The sequence below is a fragment of the Lissotriton vulgaris genome, chromosome 1_1 (assembly GCF_964263255.1).
Source record: "Lissotriton vulgaris chromosome 1_1, aLisVul1.2, whole genome shotgun sequence".
NCBI classification, from domain to species: domain Eukaryota; kingdom Metazoa; phylum Chordata; class Amphibia; order Caudata; family Salamandridae; genus Lissotriton; species Lissotriton vulgaris.
Window position 1 is genome coordinate 1,087,273,811 of NC_141685.1, and position 22,853 is coordinate 1,087,296,663.

A 22,853-nucleotide genomic window follows, 5' to 3' on the forward strand; every position below is an offset into this window, starting at 1 on the left:
GCTGACTGAGGGTGGAATACAGCGTGGAACTTTTGCTGAATCCCTAACCCCTTTAGTACATATTCCACAATCTTTCCAACAAAATGGGGCCCATTATCGCTCCACAAAAATCTGCAAACTCCAAAGCGAGGAAAGAATTCCTTAAGCAACACCTTAGCTGTTGTCAAAGCCGTATTGTCTTTCGTGGGGTAGGCCTCAACCCATTTGCTAAAAGCACACACCACCACTAGGACATACTTCAGGTTATTGCAGCGCTCGAGTTGGATGTAATCCATTTGAAGCACTTCAAACGGTGCAGAAGGTGGAACGAACCCTCCTTTCGGAGTATAGGTCCCCTTCCCAGGATTGTGTTGCAAACATACCAGGCAGGTCTGCACTACTCTCTTTGCAGTATTCGCAATCTCAGGATGTTCCCAAACTCGTGTTAAAAGCCGAGTTATTGCAAGAGCCCCGACATGGGCCAGTCCATGTGTCATCTGGACCATCGCCTGTAAGTAAGCCGCAGGCAATTTCCACTTCTCCATGTCTTTACTTCTCCAACAACCCTCGTCATCTAGTACCCCATCTGCTGCCCAAGCCGCAAGCTCAGATTCTGTAGCTGATTTTTGAATATCCCGTATCTCTGCTCTAGCATCACTCCATCTCTCAGCCTGTGATTGTACCACGTACATAGGGGAGCTAGTTCGGGACATAGCCGTCTGCCTTGCTATGCTGTCTGCAAAGGCATTTCCTTGACCCACTTTATCCGTAATCTTCTTATGGGCACTACACTTCACTATCGCTACTTTTTTAGGACTAAGCAACGCATTCAGGAGATCACGCACTAGCTCTCCGTGCATAATGTGCTCCCCGTGTGACGTCAAGAACCCGCGTTCCCTCCAGAGAAGTCCGAAGTCATGGGCCACTCCAAAGGCATACCGGCTGTCTGTGTATATGTTCACACATAGGCCAGCACTCAATTCGCAGGCTCTTGTTAAAGCTATCAGCTCTGCTGCCTGGGCCGATTTTTGTGGTATCCTAGCTGTTTCAACCACCGTCTTAAGAGTCGTGATCGCATATGCTGCAGAAGTCGTACCATCTGGTAGCCTCAAACACGATCCATCAACCCACAGTTCCCCATCCACATCAGGAAGTGGCACATCCTGTAAGTCAACACGACCCTTTGTCTGTTCCTCAGTCAGGAAAACACAGTCATGATGTTTTTCTTCCTGACCCTCCTCGGCCGGATAGGGCAATAAAGTCGCGGGGTTCAAAGTAGCGCATCTTTTCAATGTTATGTGTGGCGCTAAAAGTGTCAGCTCATATCCTGTAAGTCGTGCACTCGTGAGGTATTGGGTCTTTGTTTGGTTTAACAGGGCATCTACTGCGTGAGGAACTAACACCAACAGTTTGTGTGATAACACTATGCCCTCACTCTGTCGTATGGCTACTGCTGTTGCCGCTACCGCTCGAAAACACCCAGGCAACCCTCGTGCTACAGGATCCAAAATGGCAGAGAAGTATGCACATGGTCTCTGCTTATCCCCGTGTAACTGCACTAACACTGACAACGCGCACCCATCATTCTCGTGCACGTACAATGTGAAAAGTTTCGTGTAATCTGGTGTTCCTAGCACGGGTGCAGAACAAAGGGCCTGTCTCAACTGCTCAAAGGCTTTCTGACATTCGTCTGTCCACTCAAGAGGCATCGGTGTAGTTTTGGACAATAATGCTAGCAAAGGTTTTATGATATGTGAAAAACCCATGATCCATTGTCTACAAAAAGATGTCAACCCTATAAAGGCACGCACATCTCTCTGCGTGCGGGGGACTGGTGTGTCTAAAATTGCCTGAATTCGATCAGATGTTAATGCCCGCCCCTCCTTAGACAACAGATGACCGAGGTAGGTCACCTGGGGTCTACAGTATTGAAGCTTTTTCTTAGAAACCTTGTGATTGTTTTGTGCCAAAAAGGAAAGCAACGCAAGCGTACTCTGTTCACATTGTGCATAGGAGTCGGCGGCGAGCAGAAGGTCATCCACGTACTGGATGAGCGCCACACCAGACTGCAATTTAAAGGAATCTAGTTGACGTTTCAAAGCCTGGCTGTAGATGCTAGGGCTCTCAGTATATCCTTGGGGAACACGACAAAATCTATGCGATTTATTATTGAGCGTAAAACCAAACAGATATCTGCTATCTGGGTGAACAGGGATAGAAAAGAACGCATTCTTTAGGTCAATAACGCTAAAAGTGGTGGCTGTCGGTGGAACCAAAGTAAGCAAAGTCGTGATATCAGACACCACTGGGTATTGGGGAATGACAATTTTATTTATTTCACGTAAATCAATAATAAATCGATAGATCTTGCCATCTGAGTCTCTCTTAAGAATCGGTAGAATAGGGCTGTTACAAACATTATAAGGGACCTCCTCCACCACCCCTGCAGAAATCAAATCCTGAACAATATGCGTCAGTGCAATTTCACCTTCCTTCGAGATCTTATACTGTGGCACTCGTGGTAGAGGGGCCCCCTCCTTAACAGTAATGTGTATTGGTGGAATGCGCATCTCTCCCACATCCGTATCTGATGTCGCCCACAACGTGTGCGGCAGAGAGGCCAAAGCGGGAATATCTAAAATGACACAAAATCTGTCAGGGTCAGGGCAATCATCAGGGTCAGGGTAGTTGTCATTCAGAATAACCCGCACTCCCTCTGGAGCGCAGCGTATTGTTGCTCGAAAATATTTAAGCAAGTCAATGCCCAAGATATTATCTGGGGTATGGGGCGATAACAAAAATTGGCCGAAACTAAAGTATTTGTCAATGCATAGTGCAAGGGGCTTGGACAATGGGCTGGGGGAGGGTGTGCCATCAAACCCTACACACGTAATCATTTCGCCAGACAGGGGAGCCCTCGGAACCAAATTTTTCGACAGAGCGCTACGAGTAGCTCCTGTGTCGACTAGAAACTGATCAGTAGAACCCAAAATACCCGCTGTTACATATGGACCTTGCTGATCTACTGGCACTTCAACTGATTCCTTACCCCATCCTACGCAATCCTATGCATGCACATAATCCTGATGTTCCACATTCTCTCCTTCCAAAATCTGATATTGATTCCGTCTATCAAACGTATTTCGTTCGTCCTGGCCACGGCCCCTCTCCTCAACCTGTCTACGATCTCCTCCGCCACCTCTTGTTCCCGTATAACCTCCTCTTGACCTTCCACTGCCTCGACCACGCTGACTACGCTGTTCACGAAGTACCGGACAATCTTCGGCCCAATGCCCAAACTCCTTACAATAAGCACACTGATCCTCCGCAATGTCCGTACGACCATACGATGCGTTACCTCCACCTCGTCTACCTCTCTCATTCCCTCTACCCTGTGTTCCCCGAACCTGCGCCAACATCACCTTCGTTTTCAATTCCTTCGTCTTTTTCTCTACACTTTCTTTAGCCTCCACTTCCTGCCGCTCATAATACTGAGCCATAGTTAACAAGGACGCAGGAGTCGCCGTGGCCCAGGAACTCTCACTCGACTTCAATCGCTTTGCAATCTCTGGTAGGAGATTAGCCACATACTTATCTACAAACAAATGCCGACCCGTATCGTCAGTTAAAGATTGACCACTGTAATCATGAAATGCCTCCTCGAAGCGTGTAAAGAAATCTGAGACCGTTTCATCGGGTTTCTGCTTGCACGACGTTAACATGGTCCAATCAATCTTTTTGGAGGGAACAAGCGTTTTTAATTTATGCAAGATAGCTGCCGGGAGATCTAGAATTAGCTGACAAGGCTTACATGCTGGTTCTCTATCTAAATCTGCAGCATTTATCTCTTTCCATGTCCCCCCCAAAATCGTTTCGTCATTAGTTTTACGAATTTGCCTCCACATATCAGGTGGTAAAATTAGCCCAAAAAACAAATCTATATCTACAAGAGTCATCACACAAGACGATATAGCCCCCTCCACCCCTTCATAAAATGCCGCCGGATTCTTCCGAAGATCAGGTAAAGAATTTTTCAAGGCCATCACATCTGCTCTATTCCATGGCGTATATACCCAATTATACACAAAATACCCTTTCGCATCCTTCGACAACTTATCATCATCCGTACCTTCCCCTTTTGGTGGAACATACAAAGGCGCAGCTTCACGCATAGGCATAACATGCAACGCAGAATTCTTATCTGAACCACGAAGAGAACACTCCTTAGCCTCCCCGCTATTTCCCGGCTCGGACTCCTTTTGCCTCCGTTTTCGTTCCTGTCGCAATTGGGTTGTCTCATCACGCAACTTGATCAATTGCTTGAACAGGTCGTCAACATCTGTAAGATCAAAATCACCTTTAGCTAAATTCTCACGATACACCGACAACACTTTAGGCTCAAGCGTATCAGAAAGTTCACGATATGCGTTTACAACTTCATCCGCCAAACTGGACAGAAAATACATTAATTCAAGATCCGACCACCCTTTCTTCTCTGTTAACAACTGCTCCTGAGTAACACAATGCTTATTCACTTTACGAGCCCAACTACGTAAATGAGCGGACCTATCCGCAGTAAACCTGAGAGCAGATACACCCTTTTGGTTCGACTTATCCTGTCCATCATCCTCGGAATCCGCAGCCGGAGCCGTCGGCAGAACGTACGGAGGTGGTGACCGATCTAACAAAGAAAAATCATCAATTTCATTATTAAGGACAGGATAGAGTGGTCGGCGAATAGGAAACTGACCAGTCGTTTGCAAATTACGCTCCTGTTCCTCCCTTTCTTTCTTCTCCTGAGCCTCCTTTTCCTCAAGCTGTAAAGCCTTATCCCGAGCAGCCTTACGCTGCTCTTTGTCCGCCAAGGCAACCTCACGCTTCATTCGCTCACGCGCCGCTTTCTCCCACATTCGCACGCAATCAAACATGTTTTGTCTAGACCTGCGTTGAAACATACACTGCTCTACAAATTGGATTTTACTCAAATCGTACGACCCGTGTAGGGGCCATTGCAATTCGGGATCGGCCTTAGTGTACTTATGCCATAATTTACTATACATAATAGGTGGAAGGCCGAATTTGATATACATTTCCCTATTTGGTGTCCCCTCTGGGGGAGCCGGCTGTGATTCCGCTAACCTAATTGAGGTACCGTCTCCAAAACAACACATTCCCCGAAGTGTGCTAAAAACAGGCATGTTCAAAAAGTATCACGAAAGCGTGACACCGGGCAAAATGGCACTTACAGTTCTTCTCACGATTGTGCCGCTCAAAGGAAAAAACAAAGTTAGAGAAACATCTCTACATGCCTGCCTATGTGAAGTGCACTACACATATAAGTTCAAAGATCACAAATTCACAATGTTAGCTAACTCAAATCAAATTTCATAGAATTCGGCAAGCGTCCTCACCGATCACAAAGCACAGATTTCCAGTAAGCGTCCAAAGACTACCTTACCAAACACAAATCACTTCAGTAAGCGTCCGAAGACTACCTTACCGAACACAAAGCTTACCAAATTCCCAAAGATCCAGGTTCCAACTGCCAAGGTCTTGTAAGCCAAATCAGCCAAACGGCACTTTCTCAGCAATGCGGACACTTCGAAAACTCAGTCGGAGACCGGCGCCACCTGGAAGGTCAGATCGGAAGGAAAGGAAAAAACACCGTGGCAGCCAAGACTCGGGTCACTCGTGGCAGCGCGCGCCCATGGCGGATTTCCAAGCCTTCGTCACGACCTCTCCTTCGGGCATCCGAGTCGCAGATGAGTCCCTTCGTGGTCGCCAATTGAAGTATTTCGGGGTTCCCAAGGCCTACACGCTCCAGAGATTACCCACTTACACAAGAACTGTTGGCACGGAAACTGTAAAATGCAAAGAACAAGTTTATTAAAACCCCATGGGGTGGTGGTACACTCAAACAGCACCCTTCGGTAATGCAAGAGGTATCACACCGAACACCGGTGTGACCCCGTTTATATACAGTTTTGGGGCAATAAAAGTTTAGGCGGCACAAGTTAAGACACAGTTTTAGAGACATATATGGTCATGTTTTGGAATACTGCCAGCTCATTGGAGAGTTTCAAACCCACTGGTCAGTTAGCGGCACATTCCTGAAGGTTTACGGGTCAGTGAGAACTGCGCATGTGTGGCTTGACCAGTACTAAAAATAGCCTGTTGCTGGGCAGATGAGAGTGGTCAGTGGAACGGACAAAGGACTAAAGGGCACGTCGGCCACGAGGCCGCTCATGGTCTAAGATGGCCGCTGCAACATTCAAAATGGCGTTTATCGTATATAGCCAAGTTAAGGAGGACAACGTGTAGGTTCAGCTAATCGCTAATCCGAACGGGCCAATTACGACAGCTATAGTCTGCCTCAAAAGTTTGTTATCCTGAAATCATCCTCTATGCAAATAGTCCAAGTGGAGCATCTTTAGAAGACCTTTCAGAAAGTGGTTTCTGGTTCCTACAGACATCAAAACTACCAATAAACGTGCTGGGCCAAACCTGTTCTCAGATATAGCCAAACAATTTCAGAATAAGAATGGAGCACATGACTACTTTATACTACACTCAAAAGCAAGGAGGAACAAAATATAAACTACTGTTGTAGGATGCTCAGCAGCTATGGCAAGGGACTTTATGATGCAAAATCAGACTTATGGAATGTTCGGGAATTACAAAATGAAACAGCAGATACCAGCAGGAAATACATGCTCTGCCATCACTGGGAGATAGTTTCAAATCATTTAGTACCAGTCTTCCAACAGTGGGGCTATCCTCCGTTGGATCTATTTGCAGTGGCTCCGTTGGATCTATTTGCAGTGGCAACCAATGAAAAATACCAACGCTCTGCAAGCAGATGGTGGTATCATAACTCAAATGGGGAAGTGTTTTAGATTCCTTGGTTAGGCAAAAGTATTTATGCTTTTCCCCGACACCACTTATTCAGAGCCCTATTAATAATGAAGGAAAACTCTTGCACAATAATGTTTGTAGCTCCCACTTGGGCATGACAGTTCTTATACATGAAGTTATGTGACCTCTCAATCCAGACACCAAATCAATTCAAGGTGAATCTGTTTTGGCTATCCAAGAATGAGAGTCAGATTATACATCGTGACCCAGTGTCCCTGCAATGGACTGCCTAGCTGCTGCAGTTTTAGAGTTTGGATCTTTACAGATCCTGCCTTTCTGAAAGAAGATGAGTCAAGTAGCAAGGGCTACTTCCACTATCAAGGCTTAATCCATGGATCGGAGATGATTTTGTATATGGGTTCAGAAAAACAACGTGTTATATTTTCTTTACATCCACATGAAACACTGCCTTACCTACTAAACTTGGAAAAATCAGGATTATGATACCCATCCATCATAGTTCTACTGGTGCCCATATTTTTCAGAAGACTGTTGAAAGACTATCAGGGATCTAATACTCTCCTGTCCTCTTCTAGCCTAAACACTGCTATATTGCAATTTTAGGGCCCAATGTACAAAATGTTTTTGGAGGTCAAAAACAGCCCGAATCAGTGTTTGGAAGTGGCTTGTTTAGGACGTTCCTTCTAAATACAGATTTTCAGTAGTATGTATTAATGTTTTGCAACTGACTTCCGGTTGCAAAACAGTAATATTTTACCAACACCTGAAGGAGGTGGTAATCCATTCGGAGGTGGGAAGAGATCCACAAGGGACCCCTTCCACTTTGAGAATGTAATAATATGGCTGAGATACCCGCCACCCCCTCTCAACACAATCCCCAAGGATGGGAAACCGGAAACAGTTCTGAACTTTTGGAAGGCGGGAGGGAGTGACCCTCCCGGCCGTATTTATTAAAATATGAAACAAAATCAAAAACATTAAAATAACAGTTTCATATTATGTACAATTTCATTTCCACATTACGATGTTTGGCTAACCTTAACATATTTCTAATACAAAGGTTCTCCTAGCCGAAACTAACATCCTACAAATACATTTTAACTTGAAATTGTACATCCTAACGTTAAGGGCCAACGGCAAGGTCGTAACCGGTGTCAGATCCCTAAACCAGAATTACCCCCTCACTTGCGAGGGGCGACCGCACAGAGGGCTGTACCTCATGTGCACATACCAATTTCCCTTGACTTGACGGGGGCCCCAATGAACTCGACGCCATTTTATGGTCGTCCGAGGACTCGTGTGAGGTGTCTAGAAGGTAGCGTAAACCCCCCTCCCCACCCCACACAACTTACCACATCTGCCGTCGCAGATGTCCTGGCCCCGGGAAATTCCCAGGAGGGGCCCGTAGCCCCTCCTATCCAGGGAGGGGCTTGACCGCCTTCCCTTTCCTTTCGGCGTCCCATCCTTAGAAGGGACCGCCTCCCCGTTGAGGGGCCAATGGCCACCTCCCCCCGGGCGCTCCCATCCGTAATGGGTGACGCCCCCACCATAGGGATCTTCCAATTACTGCTCACCGATCATGACCTTACCGCCCGACCAAAATAAATACGACATTAACTAGCAATACTAAATTAAAAAACAAAACAATAACCGCTTTAAGTATGACTATTGAAACATCATTGATCAACACTGGTGCAAAATACTTTATTCGAAAAACATACTGTAAGGAATCATTCACTTTATTGCATACTAAAACCATACTTTAATCACAACAACCTGTAAGAAATAGAGTTACCACATCAAAACTTTATTTCAAAACCACTTGCTGTCTCCAGGGGCTGGTGGGTGGGTCAAAATTGGCTCTTCGTTCCGTCTCGAGCTCACGTGCAGCGGGGAGGTGCAGCTTCAGAGCACAGGAACAAGAGGATGCTTCCTTGGCTTGTTGCTCCTTTTATCCTTCTCCGGGCGGGCGTGAACCCGCCTCCGGGGGCGTGGCTGGCGGCTTCAGTGTCTAGGACAACCCACTCTAGGGCGGGAAAAAGCGCGCCCCGGCTACGCCGCTTCGGGCATACCAGCCGAAACTCGCCTCCCGCCCAAGATGGCTTCCCGGGGGGATCGGGGTACTCCACCATACGTTCGGGGGGACCGAGTGGTCGCCCCTTTCCATATGGCTGAGATACCCGCCACCCCCTCTCAATACAATCCCCAAGGATGGGAAACCGGAAACAGTTCTGAACTTTTGGAAGGCGGGAGGGAGTGACCCTCCCGGCCGTATTTATTAAAATATGAAACAAAATCAAAAACATTAAAATAACAGTTTCATATTATGTACAATTTCATTTCCACATTACGATGTTTGGCTAACCTTAACATATTTCTAATACAAAGGTTCTCCTAGCCGAAACTAACATCCTACAAATACATTTTAACTTGAAATTGTACATCCTAACGTTAAGGGCCAACGGCAAGGTCGTAACCGGTGTCAGATCCCTAAACCAGAATTACCCCCTCACTTGCGAGGGGCGACCGCACAGAGGGCTGTACCTCATGTGCACATACCAATTTCCCTTGACTTGACGGGGGCCCCAATGAACTCGACGCCATTTTATGGTCGTCCGAGGACTCGTGTGAGGTGTCTAGAAGGTAGCGTAAACCCCCCTCCCCACCCCACACAACTTACCACATCTGCCGTCGCAGATGTCCTGGCCCCGGGAAATTCCCAGGAGGGGCCCTTAGCCCCTCCTATCCAGGGAGGGGCCTTGACCGCCTTCCCTTTCCTTTCGGCGTCCCATCCTTAGAAGGGACCGCCTCCCCGTTGAGGGGCCAATGGCCACCTCCCCCCGGGCGCTCCCATCCGTAATGGGTGACGCCCCCACCATAGGGATCTTCCAATTACTGCTCACCGATCATGACCTTACAGCCACAGGCCGGATAGTTGACCGGCTATCCGGACCCCCCACAAAACTCCTGCCTAAAGGTCATGCTGTAAACTCTTTAACCAAGCTATGAGGTCTCCTATGAGTAACGCATTCCCCACCCGGGACAAATGGACCCCATCCTCCAAATACATACTGTCTCCCTTGATACAACCATGAGGAATAGAATGCAATGCATTTGAACGAAACAATCTACCCAATTTGTTATTGACTTTCTTCACCGAATGATTTATAGCCGACACCGAATTCGCCCCCCGCCACACCTTACGTGGAATCATATGGGACCATGCAATTGTGCACCCTGGAACCCTTCTCGCCAACCAACTTACTGTGGAAAGTATCGCCTCGAGAAGAAGTCGTCTACCAGTGGTCACCAAATCGTTGCCCCCAAGATGGACTATGATTATAGATGGCGGTGACCTTGTCCGCCCTAACAAACCCTCGAAAAAGGATTGAAAATGGTCAATACAGAGCCCACCCCTTCCGTAGAAGGTCACCCTGTACCCGTATTCCCCAGCCATGTGAATCATGTCACCTGCTTTGAATACGTCCGCGGCACGCCTCACGTATGAGTGGCCCACGACCCACACCACTTTTTCCACAGCCGGTGATGTTTGACCGCTGGTTCCCAGGTGTCGGGTCGACTGCACAGTCCGCCCCGCCTCGTAAGCTTGCGAAACTGTAAACCAAACAAAAACAAGAAGCGTGAGTACTTGATAGCAGCTTCACAACATGTGCAACCGCACATACCTTTTGTAACAATTCGAGGACCAACGCCCCAATCGTTTCACTTTTTCCACACTCAGACCCCTGGCTGTAGCCTCAGTAGCAGCCCCTATCCGAAAGGAATGGGTCCCAAACTCGCCGGGGTTCAAGCCCGCGGCGGAAATTGCCATTGTAAGCACCCGCTGGAACTGAAACCTCGTCAGTGGGGTGGCATCAGCGTGTCTCAACAAGGTCCCCCCCCATGATGCCGCCCTCTGCGCTAAATATTCCTCTACGCAAACAACAGGGCACATGGGAGATCCGGGAATCCGATGTATGACTACGCAATCCCCAATCGCACCCTGATCGGCCTTGGACCTGACAAACGAGACAATCATCGTCTCCCCCTTAACCTGAACGTGCTCTCGGCACAGTCCTCCCACCGTATCCCGCTTGTTCTTCGCCACCAGTTCGCTTACCCGCATCGCCCCATGGAATGCTAACGCAAAAGCGGCCCGGAATAACACTGTTTCATACTGGGATGAACATGTCGCAGGGAGTACGGATAATAACAGGGCCAACCTATCCAGACCTATCGGGTGCCTCTCATCTACTCTGCGACCCTCAAGGCGTTGCCACCCACGTAGCGCTTTCTGCACAACGAAAGACGCTGTCGGGTCCTGGATCCCATGAGCCCTTGCCATAAAGGAAATGGCGGCCCGATGCCTCTGGGCCGTAGCTACTGATTTGCCTGCCTGATGTAAAGACAGCAAAAATTTTACAACAAACTCTTCCTGGCCCCAAAGCTCCCCCCTAGCAGCACCCAAAAAGGACCAATAGGAACGGAACGCCCCTTCATATGCCTTCCTTGTCCTGGGTGCTAAACTCTCTCCCACGAGGTTTTGTAGTTCGGGGCACCGAGAGACCAGAGAGCTTCGGGAAAGGGTGCCGCCACCGGGTCCGCTGTGGGCAGAAAACCCCAGAAGGCCTGCATACGGAAACGAGAAAGCGCATCAGCCGCTTGGTTCAGTACCCCCGGCACATGTCTTGCCCTAAAGAGCACATTCAATTGCATACACAATAACACAATTTCTTTGAGCAATCTCAGAATCCATTTGCATCGTGCTGCCTGACTATTGATACACTCAACCACGGTCATGTTATCCGACCAGAACACCACAGAGTGATCCCGGAACCCCTCAGGCCATGTTTTCAGGGCCACCAAAATAGGGAAAAGTTCAAGAAAAGCAATGTTACTCGTCAGCCCGCACTCGTGCCACCATGACGGCCATTTTTGAGCCGACCATTGATTACCGAATATGGCGCCAAAACCTATACTCCCCGCCGAATCTGTCCACAGCCCCAGCTCCTCGGAGGACACCGCCGGCTTGTTCCAGACAATTCGACCATTGAAATCCGCCAGGAATGCCAACCAAATGCGCATGTCCTGGCGAATCTCTGCCGAGAGCCTTGTGAGGTGGTGTCCCTCTTTAAGACCGACCATGGCTTGTGCAATCGAGCGGGAAAAGGGGCGGGCCATTGGCATTACTCTAAGGGCAAAATTCAACTGACCCACAGTTTGCTGCAATTGATGCAAGTTCACCTTAGTCTCCCGAATACATGTTTCAAGGGAGGCCCTGAATTTCCCCACCTTTTCCTTGGGTAGCCGAAAGCAACCTTCTTCTGAATCGAGCTCTATTCCAAGAAACTCGAGCGAAGTTGCTGGCCCCACAGTCTTACCTGGTGCCAATGGCACACCAAAATGACTCATCAGGCCACAAAATTCTTTTAAAGCCTGAGCACATTCTGGATCCCCGGCTGCCCCCAGGAACAGAAAATCATCAAGATAATGCATAACATGCTGAAAACCCGTCTTTCTCGTGAATACCCATTGCAGAAAACAACTGAATTTTTCAAAATAAGCACAAGATATGGAGCATCCCATTGGCATACATTTATCCATGTAATAGCGACCTTGAAACATAAAACCAAGGAGACGCTGATCGTCTGGGTGTACCGGGAGCAACCGGAACGCTGACTCGATGTCCGATTTTGCCATCAGCGCTCCGGGCCCCAGGCGATTCAACATGGCGACGGCCTCATCGAAAGATGCGTACCGCACCGAACACACTTTCGGGTCTATCGCATCATTCACGGAAAGACCTCGTGGGGCTGACAAATTATGTATTAGTCTAAACTCACCCGGGTCCTTCTTTGGGACCACTCCTAAGGGGGAACAAACAAAGTTAGCAACTGGTGGTATATCGAATGGTCCGGCAACCCGCCCTCGAGTCACCTCTTTCCCAATCTTTACCTGTACCACCGCCGTATTTTGCAGGACCGACAGTTGGTTCTTACAACGTGCCTTACCCTGAAAATTCCCCACTGGAATGCGGAAACCATACGAAAACCCGTCTCACAACACCCCAGCGGAGACATGATCCGGGTATTCATTGAGCCAAGGAATCATTGCCATGGTATCAACCGGGGTAGGTAAAGGCGCCCCTCGGACTATTTCAGACCTGTTTGGCGCTTCCCCTACCACCGTTATCACCCGTTTTGGCTCTGCACATGGTCTCAGGATGCGAGGACTGTCCACACCCCCCACACTCGTGCCTAAACTTGCATGACCCCTGGGGCCTTGTACATTTTCCCCTATTAAAATTCCAACAGATCCCTTTTTTACCTGCGTTGCCACTCGGCTTCGAGTGATGCTCGTTACCTGCCCCCGTCCGAAAGGGCGTCCCAGACGAATGGCGGGAAAACTCACCCCCGCTACCCCCCGCCAATGGTGTCTTTAACATGCCTGAATTCTCCATTTTTTGCCAAGAAATGGAATCGTAACAATCCCAGGTCAAAGCTGGGTCGTGCTCCTTGGCCTTTCGAAAAACATTATCATAGCAAAACCACTGATTGCCCTCATATGATTGAGAATACTCCATGATACGTGTCTGATATATGGGCAACTCAGCCAACAACTCAGGCCTACGTTCCCCCATAATTGAAGTGAATATGCCAAACGCTCTGCCCCAGGTACCTATGTTCTCCTCGACCTTGAAGGCGGCCATCTTTGCGCGCCAAACACTCGGATGCAGAAACTCTTTTTGACCCTTCACATGCTCGATCTCGTAGTGATCGGTAAGCAAAGAAAACATGTTTACATACTTATCAGCCCAAATCTTTTCCTTGACCTCCATTGGAATATGCTGGGCCACTTTCTCTCTCCGTGAGGGTACAGACCCCTCCCCCGCAATCAGCAGTAGCCGCTTACCTGAATTAGAAGCTGTAGTCGCTGCCGAACTCGTGCCCGCTGCGGTTTCACCCACCGGAGCCTGTGGGGGAACAGAAGATGATGCCTTCGCAGCCTCTCTAGATTCTCGCTGTTGCCTCATTACTGCCCTGGCGTCATCTGCCGTGGTGCTCTCACTATCTTTCCCCAACCACGCTGCCAGTTGTGCAGCCAACTCGGGAGGCATATCCCCCTCGTTCACAGGGGTGACTACGACGGGGATCGGTTGTCCCTCCTTCGGAACCGAGATTGGTTCCTCAATCGGTGTATCGGGAACCGGGGCCTCTCCCCCAGATGCCCCCCTCTTGGACCTCTTGCCTCTACCGCTGGGGACTACACTCGGCAATGCTGGCCCGATGATGCGCTTCGGGCCTCCTGCCCCGTTCATTGCCGCCATCTGCTTCTTCATTTCGGCCATATCCTTTACGAGCATGCGGAGCATCTGATCGGTACCGACCCGCTTTCCGACCTTCTTGCCCGGCATTCTCCAACGAAGATATCTGAAAGAACAAGGACAAAATTACAACGCTCAAAATTGGCTCTTCGTTCCGTCTCGAGCTCACGTGCAGCGGGGAGGTGCAGCTTCAGAGCACAGGAACAAGAGGATGCTTCCTTGGCTTGTTGCTCCTTTTATCCTTCTCCGGGCGGGCGTGAACCCGCCTCCGCCCGCCTCCGGGGGCGTGGCTGGCGGCTTCAGTGTCTAGGACAACCCACTCTAGGGCGGGAAAAAGCGCGCCCCGGCTACGCCGCTTCGGGCATACCAGCCGAGACTCGCCTCCCGCCCAAGATGGCTTCCCGGGGGGATCGGGGTACTCCACCATACGTTCGGGGGGACCGAGTGGTCGCCCCTTTCCAAAAGTTTGTTTTTTTAAGAGCAGGCTGTGCTCATTTTTATTAGTTTGAACAGGGCTGGACTGGGAATCCATAGTATCCCTGGCAATTTTGTCAGACCAGCCTCCACACTCGGCATATTGAACAAGCCTGACCATTACAAGGGGAGTTTGGTGGGGAGGGAGGCATTGGCTGACTCTGGGAGGCTGGAAACGAAAGTAAGTGGTTTGTGCTTGCTTGCTGCTTTTGTTACGGGGGGGCAATAGTGCAGCATCACATCATCAAGAGTTTATAAAGCGTCTCTACTCACCTGTGAGGGTCTCAAGGCTCTAAGGCTACTGATCCATCTGGGCGTGAGATTCAGTCGAAGAGCCAGGTCTTTTGATCCTTCCTGAATTGTATCAGTGACAGGGATTGCCTGAGGTGGAGGGGCACGGTGTTCCAGGTCTTGGCAGTGAGGTAGAAGAAGGATCTTCCTCCGGTTCTGGTCTTGTGAGCCTGTGGGACAGTGGCCAGGGCAAGTTGGGTGGAGCAAAGTTGTCTGGCGGTAAGTGGAATGAGAGGTGGTAGTTCAGATATGCAGGTCCTACGTCGGAGCGCTTTGAAGGCATGTGTGAAGAGTATGGTTGGGTATGAAGGTGAAACGCTAACTCAATGCGAGAATCGGAACCCGTATAACTGGATGGAAACCATCAACGACTGGTGAAAGATCTTTACATTTGCTTGACATCAAGAGATGTTAAACATTTTATATTCAGCTCAGATCAACGGAGAGGAGGTCTATTTGGGAAACAAGATTGATCTGATATGTTAGGAACTTGTTCTAGAATTCATGCTGACAGCTATGAAGAAGCCAAGCCTTAGAAGGACTCTCACTCATAGCATATCTGTGGCTTGTTTCAGCATGGAGTCCTTCATCCAGAAGGACAGCTCATCTGGATGGACTCCACCTATGTAAGGGGGCACTTGATTATCTAGGTCTGAGGGATCTTTAATGAGTTTCAACTTTAAAATTACCTGGTGAGATATCCCATCTGATGTGTTTATTCGTGTGTTCCCCTGGTAAGGTTAACAAGCATTTACAATGCAATAGGTCTCCCAGCATTAAAGTTTGAGTTATTGGCATTGTGTATGACAATGCGTTGCATCAAATTTTTAGCACACTTTGAATTGGTGAGCAGTGTGAGTGTGTGCAAGAGTATGGTGTTCTTGAAAGCAGTGTGGTAGAGAGTGCAGGAATTTGGGTGACCTGAGCAATGTGGATGATGCACCTCACACACGGGGCTGACACAGTTATTATTCACACAGCTCTGATGCACCTCAGGTACGGGCTCACAGATGTTATTATTCACACAGCTCTGATGATGCACCTCACGCACGGGGCTGACAGTTATTATTCACACAGCTCTGATGATGCACCTCAGGCACGGGCTCACAGCTGTTATTATTCACACAGCTCTGATGATGCACCTCTGGCACGGGCTTACAGCTATTATTATGCACACAGCTCTGATGATGCACCTCACGCACGGGCTCATAGCTGTTATTATTCACACAGCTCTGATGATGCACCTCACGCACGGGGCTGACGCAGTTATTATTCACACAGCTCTGATGATGCACCTTAGGCACAGGCTCACAGCTGTTATTATTCACACAGCTCTGATGATGCACCTCATGCACGGCCTCACAGCGGTTATTATTCACACACAGTGATGACCCCGGGGGCAGCCTGCACCTTCCTACGCTACTGTCTCTGCATATCACAATAAGTCTGGTAATGGGCAAACTGTCTTGGTTGGCATGACATGAGGAAGTCTGGTAATGGGCAAACTGTCCTGATTGGCATGACATGAGTAGGGAAATTTGAAGGAAAAAAAGGCAAAATTCATTTTCACAACCTCTTCTTTGAACTTTGCCAAGCAAACTATTTTAAAAAGACCCATGAAGACACCCGCCTGATTTTTCCACTCTGTGCTAGCAACATATGGGGGAAAGGCTTAAACGAAGGGCCACAGCTAAAGTGCACTCATTGGATTCAAAACAGAGTTGGTAGGATCCTGGCATCTGGAACATTTACACTTCTTAAAACGGCACCAGGGACACAAACATCCAACAATATCCAGTTTGCTGTGAGAATAAGCCATCATTTTCCCTTCAAATATTAAGCAATTTAAATGTTACTGCATGCAAAATGATGGGGGAAAATACATGTACTGTATGCAGCCTATGCAGTAAAATCAGAAACATTGACCGTAGTAATTCCCACTAATTCCCCCACAGCGAGTTATCAGATGCTTTCATTACAAATCCAGATTGCACTTTAACTTCATTTTAAAACACATCAGCACTGCAATATGGTGGCTCGTGAACAGGTAGGTGTACAGTAGGCTTCCAGGAGTTGTGCTTTAAGGGGTAACGTTGGCGCCTACTGGATCCAGCGGTCACTGGATGGTGATGCGGGCCCTACAGTCATGTCAGAGGGACTGCAGGAGCAGGTGGTTATTACATGAGGTCCGGGTAGCTGAGGTGACGAGCATGCCGCCTCTTGCACCACCGCGGCCTGCCTCGTCCTCTAAGAGGTCACCCGGGAAGCGGCCGAGCAGTCAAGAAAGACATCAGGTAAAGCAGAAGAAAATAAAGCGGTACACAAAAATATGGCAAATGGAATCTGAACCTCGGCTACATTCAGTACCCCCTAGTATTGCAGTGATTATGATATTTTCTCTACTCGAGGTGAGCAAGTGGCAGGCACACTGCGCAGGTTTTCTAACTGACCCTACTACAATAACTGACTTTGCTGACATTTGCAGAAACGTTCTTTTGTTTGCAGTGGTGCAGTGTGGACTTTCAATGAGAGGGGTGCACATCGGAGTCCTCGTTTCTTATTAACAGTACGATCAGTTTAGGAGGGCAGTAGGGCTTCAGGTTGCAGATATGTATGACTTCCCAGACTTTATTGCTTGATTTTGCTTCCGAAAAAGTATCACTCATAACCGCTGAAATGTCACTCATAATTACACATAAATTATGAAAACATCACACATAGCAATCTGAAACCTTGGCAGCTATGAAGGTCTACGTGCTCTTTCGAGACAGTTAACCACTTTCAACAACACCCCATCCCTCCCAGCCTCACCCCAAGCCGGGCCCCCTGTGCATGTTAAAGGTGCAGGCCTTACCTTGCTGTAGAGCTCAGAGGCGGACATCGCGGCGCCTCGTGCCCCTCCTTGCAGGGTGCACCGGATGAACGGAACTGGAAGCGTCTAGGCCGTGACTCCTCGCAGGTGGGCCTGTCCTGAACCCAAATAAGGCCTCCCCCGAGCCCGGCTCCCCGTACTTAAGCCCACCCTCCCCTGGCACCCCGCCTGGCCTCGCTTTGGCGCTGCAGGGTGTTTGAGCCGTTGCCAGGACTCGAACCCCGTAGCCCGGCTTCATAACCATCTGCTTCAACCTTGAAGGTAGTTATTACAGAACCTAGAGCCTTTACGTCAAAGTGTGTTTTGCATGCTTGTAAAATGGCCTGCCCATCCCCACTTCGCACTTATGTACACACACGCGCGTGCACTGAAACCTACGCACTGCTCCAGTCTGTACAAATTTCGGTGGAAACGTTTGGTTTGTTTCCTGTCTCAGTGTCTCCATATCTCGGTGCAGGTTCGCGCGGCGTCCTCGTGCCGCCTTTAAAATGCTGTAGGGAGCCGTAGCACAGGCACCTGGGGGTCCTGTCGGCAGTGGGCCCCCTCTCGTTGCTGTACGTGGCTGCCTTGGGGTCACATGGTATTACTGACGCATGCAACCGTCAGGGAGGACACCCACGTGTGAGGAGGAGCGGCCGGGGATCGAACCGCCCACGGAGAGAAGCCGCGCCCACGGAGAGAAGCCGCGCCCACGGAGAGAAGCCCATGCCCTAGAGAGAGCCCCGCGGTGGCAGCTGAAGACCGGAGTAGCGGTAAGTGGCGGCGGGGGGGGGGGGGGTGGGGGGGGGGCGGGGCGGGGGCGCTTGATGCACGTGTGTGTGTGTGTGTGTATGCGTGTATGCGACAGCAGGGGTGAGTTCTATTTATGTGGGGGTGCATGCGTGCATGGGCGCTCGTGTGTGTGTGTGTGTCTCTCTGAGTATGCGCATGCGCATAGGGTGTTGGAGCTTCCCAGGAGACGGCAGCTGAGCGTGTTCGCGCGCGCGTGCCCTACGCCGATCGCCTTTGCGCGCGGCCAGTGCTGTCTCCTGGGAAGCATAGTCAGCAACAAAAGATCTCCTGGCGGACACAGCGCTGACGCGCTGTTAAACGCCAGGAGACCTAAAAATGTACAGATGACCAGGTTGACCACGGGAGGTGAGTATTACTCCAGCGTCATAAAGTCTACATGTTAAGGCCATCTTATTTGCCCAGATGGCCATACGACGACCTTCATCAGGAACAAAGATTCATTGTAATTCATTTATTTTGTATTGTATTGTATTGTATAAGGTATTTATAGAGCGCAACAAACACCCTACGGGTACTCTGGCGCTAGATGAAACGTGAGATGCAGACCAGCATAAACAGGAGAGATGGCTAAAGGAGGAAAGCAGCCAACATAGCAGTGTAACGGCCCCGCAAAATTAATTTCTCGGGAACAGCCATGTTTAAATTTTTTTCCTAAACAGGGACAGAGTGCTGCATTGTCGAATTTCCAGCGGAAGCTCATTCCAAAGTTTTGCAGCCGCATAACTGAATGATCTTCCACCCAGTCTGGCCTTGTGAAACCTGGGTACACTTGCCAGGTAGGCAGAGGAGGAGCGAAGACTCCGGGTGGGTGGGTACCAGACCATTTTCTTCTGCAGTGGCCTAGGGCCAAATCCATGCAGTGCCCTGAATACGATACACAAAGATTTAAAGAGTATTCTTTGGTGTACCGGAAGCCAATGCAGATCAGCTAGGCACAATGAGGCAGAAGAAACCCTTGGTCTGGAAGGGGCCAGTTTTGCTGCTGTGTTCTGGACACGCTGCAGTCTCTGGATTAACTATTTAGGAGATTCTGATAGTAAGGCGTTGCAGTAGTCAAGTCTACTCAAAATAACGCCTTGAATAATCAAAGCTCTAGCCATCGCTGGGAGCAGTGGAAGAATCTTCCTTAGGGCCTTCAAGAGGCCAAAGCAACATCCCACTGTCTTGTTCACTTGAGTCTCCAGTGACAAGTTGGTGTTGAACATGACACCCAAGTTACGCACCGTTGGGGATGGCGTCAGGGGGGTGGAAGTATCCAAAGGCCAGAAGTTACAAGGAAGAGGCCGGGCAGCCTTCCCAACTGCGCAGTGTAAAATTTCGGTCTTGCCCGAATTGAATTGTAAGGCGTTGTCACGTAACCACTGCGCAGTGTTCTGCATACATGCATGAAAATCTTCTAGAGCATTAGAGTGGGATCCATCCAAGGATAGGAGGATCTGAGTATCATCAGCGTAGTTCACTACCTTCACATTGTAGATGGTTTTAATCAGAGGGCTCAGATAAATATTAAATAGAATTGGGCTAATAGCCGACCCTTGCGGAACCCCATGACAGATACTTGTGAAGGCTGATTGAAATGGGGGAAGGGCCACTGCCTGACATCTGACATCTGTCAGGTAGATAAGATTGAAGCCAGGCCAGGGCTGTGCCCACTACTCCCACTTCCTCTAGACGCGCCAGCAGAATGTCGTGGCTGACCGTGTCAAACGCGGCAGACAGATCAAGCAATACAAGTATTGCTGATTGTCCCCTGTCTGCCATCTGACGCAGATCGTACATTACGGTCACAAAGGCTGATTCGGTTCCGTGCTCTGGTCGGAATCCGAACTGTACATCTGCCAGGCAGCCCGAGCTTTCTAAAAAAGCTGACAAAGATTTGCTAACCCTACGTTCCACTACCTTCACCGGATAGGGGAGGAGTGAGATAGGCCTATAATTCCCCGGGCAGTTGGGGTCAAGGGTGGCCTTCTTCAAGAGTGGAGTGACTATCGCCTGTTTCCAGCCGGATGGTACTAATCCACTGGAGAGAGATTGGTTACAAATCTTTCGGAGCCTAGGGAAGAGCTCTGATGCCAATTCCTTCCAGATTCTATGTGGAAGAGGGTCCAGTGGGGAGCCCGAGGACACACCCATGGCCAGCCTATCAAATTCCTCTTCCAAAAGGGGCTCAAAATGATCCAGAGAGCTCATTATAGCAGGCCCATCATCACTCAAGGGGTCTTCATGTGGCACTATACCCATACTAGCCGTTGGAATTGCTGACTCAGGGGTCATACCTTCTCCCCTCCCAGACCTGTCATCCTTTAACCCATCGATAATGGTGGTGATTTTATCCTGGAAAAAAAATGCTAATTTATCACAGAGATCTTGGGAGGGCGAAGTCTGATTGTGTAAACATTGAGGATTGGCAAGATCCTCGACAAGTTTGAAAATACATTTGGCCTTATTGGGCGAGTTCAGAATAACTTCAGCGAAGTACTCCTGTTTGGCAGCAGCAATTTCTTTTTTATAAAGGGAGATAGCCACTTTCTAGGCTAGTTTATCCTCGTCTGCATAGTGTTTTCTCCACTTTCTCTCTGCCTGTTTGCAATTCAGTTTCAGATCCTTAAGTTTTTCATTGAAGCATCTAGCGAAGGGTCTACCTTTACTTTTACATACTTTTTGGGGGGCAATTTGATTAACAGTGGCATTTATATGATTACAGAATAGCAGATAGTTCTCCTCCACTGAGCTATGTACACCAAAATCCTCCTTAGAGAAGGTCATTAGGGACCGATTCGTTGTTTCCAAAAGTCTCTTCCAGTCCCGACCAAGAAAGCTTCCAGCCGTATTCAAGGCAGAGGCACCACGGTTAGGGATTGCAATTAGAAATTTTATCAAGTAGTGATCAGTCTAGTTGACTGGGAGAATCTGCATATGGTCAATAATCCTTTCCTCAGTAAATACTAGGTCAAGCATATGTCCCCCTATATGCGTGAAACTGGTCACCCCCTGATAGAGTTCCAAGTTTTCGCATGACTGGAGGAGCAAATGATGACCCGTATCAAGGATCCCATTTTGCCAATTTTATGACCGCAACTGCAGTTCTTTTGTGAAGTAGATATACACTCAAACATGCACATACTCATGCATACGTATGCTCCAAATGGAGTAAATCAGGTTGTTCTCTGTGGATGCATGGATAAAGAAATGAGAAACTTTTAGAAAGTTTTTTAACATAAAATGGTCAACCTTCAATACACTATGCAAGGTAAAACATGTATTTATTTAAACCAATATTGGCGATATCATACATGGCAAACTACACTCGTTGCTGTGAAGTGAATGATACATATGATAGTAATGAATAATACATATGATAATAAAGCTGAACATAAGTACATATATGGCTGCAGCACTCTTTTCTTGGACAACTCAGCCAGAGAGAACTTTCTATTGTCCTGTAGGGGACGAGAGAGGGGATGTCCACTGTTAGTTTGCTAATTGTAATTTCTGATATAGAGGACGGGGCTAGCAGAGGAGAAATATGGTTCCTTTCTCTATCAAAGGTCAGAAATGTACTTACTTCATCAAAACAAGCAGTTGACAACTGTACCTCAGCTGTTTCTTGCTACTGCATGTTTGCGAGAGCTGGATAGCGCGTTCTATTTTAAGGCCACCATCATACGATGCGGTTTGGTCATGCACCTCAGCGTAAGAGTTGTGATGTGTACCTGTGTCACATGCGTTGTCTGTAGCCCTTGGCTGATCATTATATTGTTGCACTATGCAGCCCATGACGAGGTTATGGAACGTCATGTGTGTGTTCTTCAATCCATCCATGACGTTATGTACACGAGGTGGAAGTGTGTAGTGATGATACAGGAGGTCCTGGGAATAATATCACCCTTTATCCATTTGTAGTGAATAATAAAGTAGACATTTAACTGTGGCTATGCGTCAAATTCTTTTTCTCCTATTCTACCTATTTATTTGCCCTGGTAGGGTAAAGTGTATGGTAAACAACATGGTAAAAAATAAAACTTTAGGAGGAGGTATCATGGACCCCAGTTCTGGTTAATCTTTATTCATAAAGTGATATCCCTTCGAAGAGGATGGGTGAGATGTGAATATAACGGGGCCGCAGTATTATTAATCCTTTGCCCCTGGAGCTGTTGATAATATTGTGATTTGGTTTGGGTTATACATACATTTCTACGACTCTTGTTCTTTTTATTTTCTTTCACGTCTGATGGTCAAGTAGAT

The 22,853-nt window shown here is 48.4% G+C and overlaps 1 protein-coding gene and 1 pseudogene across 1 annotated transcript in view; one reads left to right on the plus strand and one right to left on the minus strand.

Annotated features, from left to right (window-relative positions):
• ENTHD1 (ENTH domain containing 1) overlaps positions 1-22,853 on the plus strand; it is a 1,212,238-nt gene that overhangs the window by 543,406 nt on the left and 645,979 nt on the right. The window lies entirely within an intron of this gene.
• On the minus strand, positions 18,307-18,435 carry LOC147748639 (small Cajal body-specific RNA 14; annotated as a pseudogene).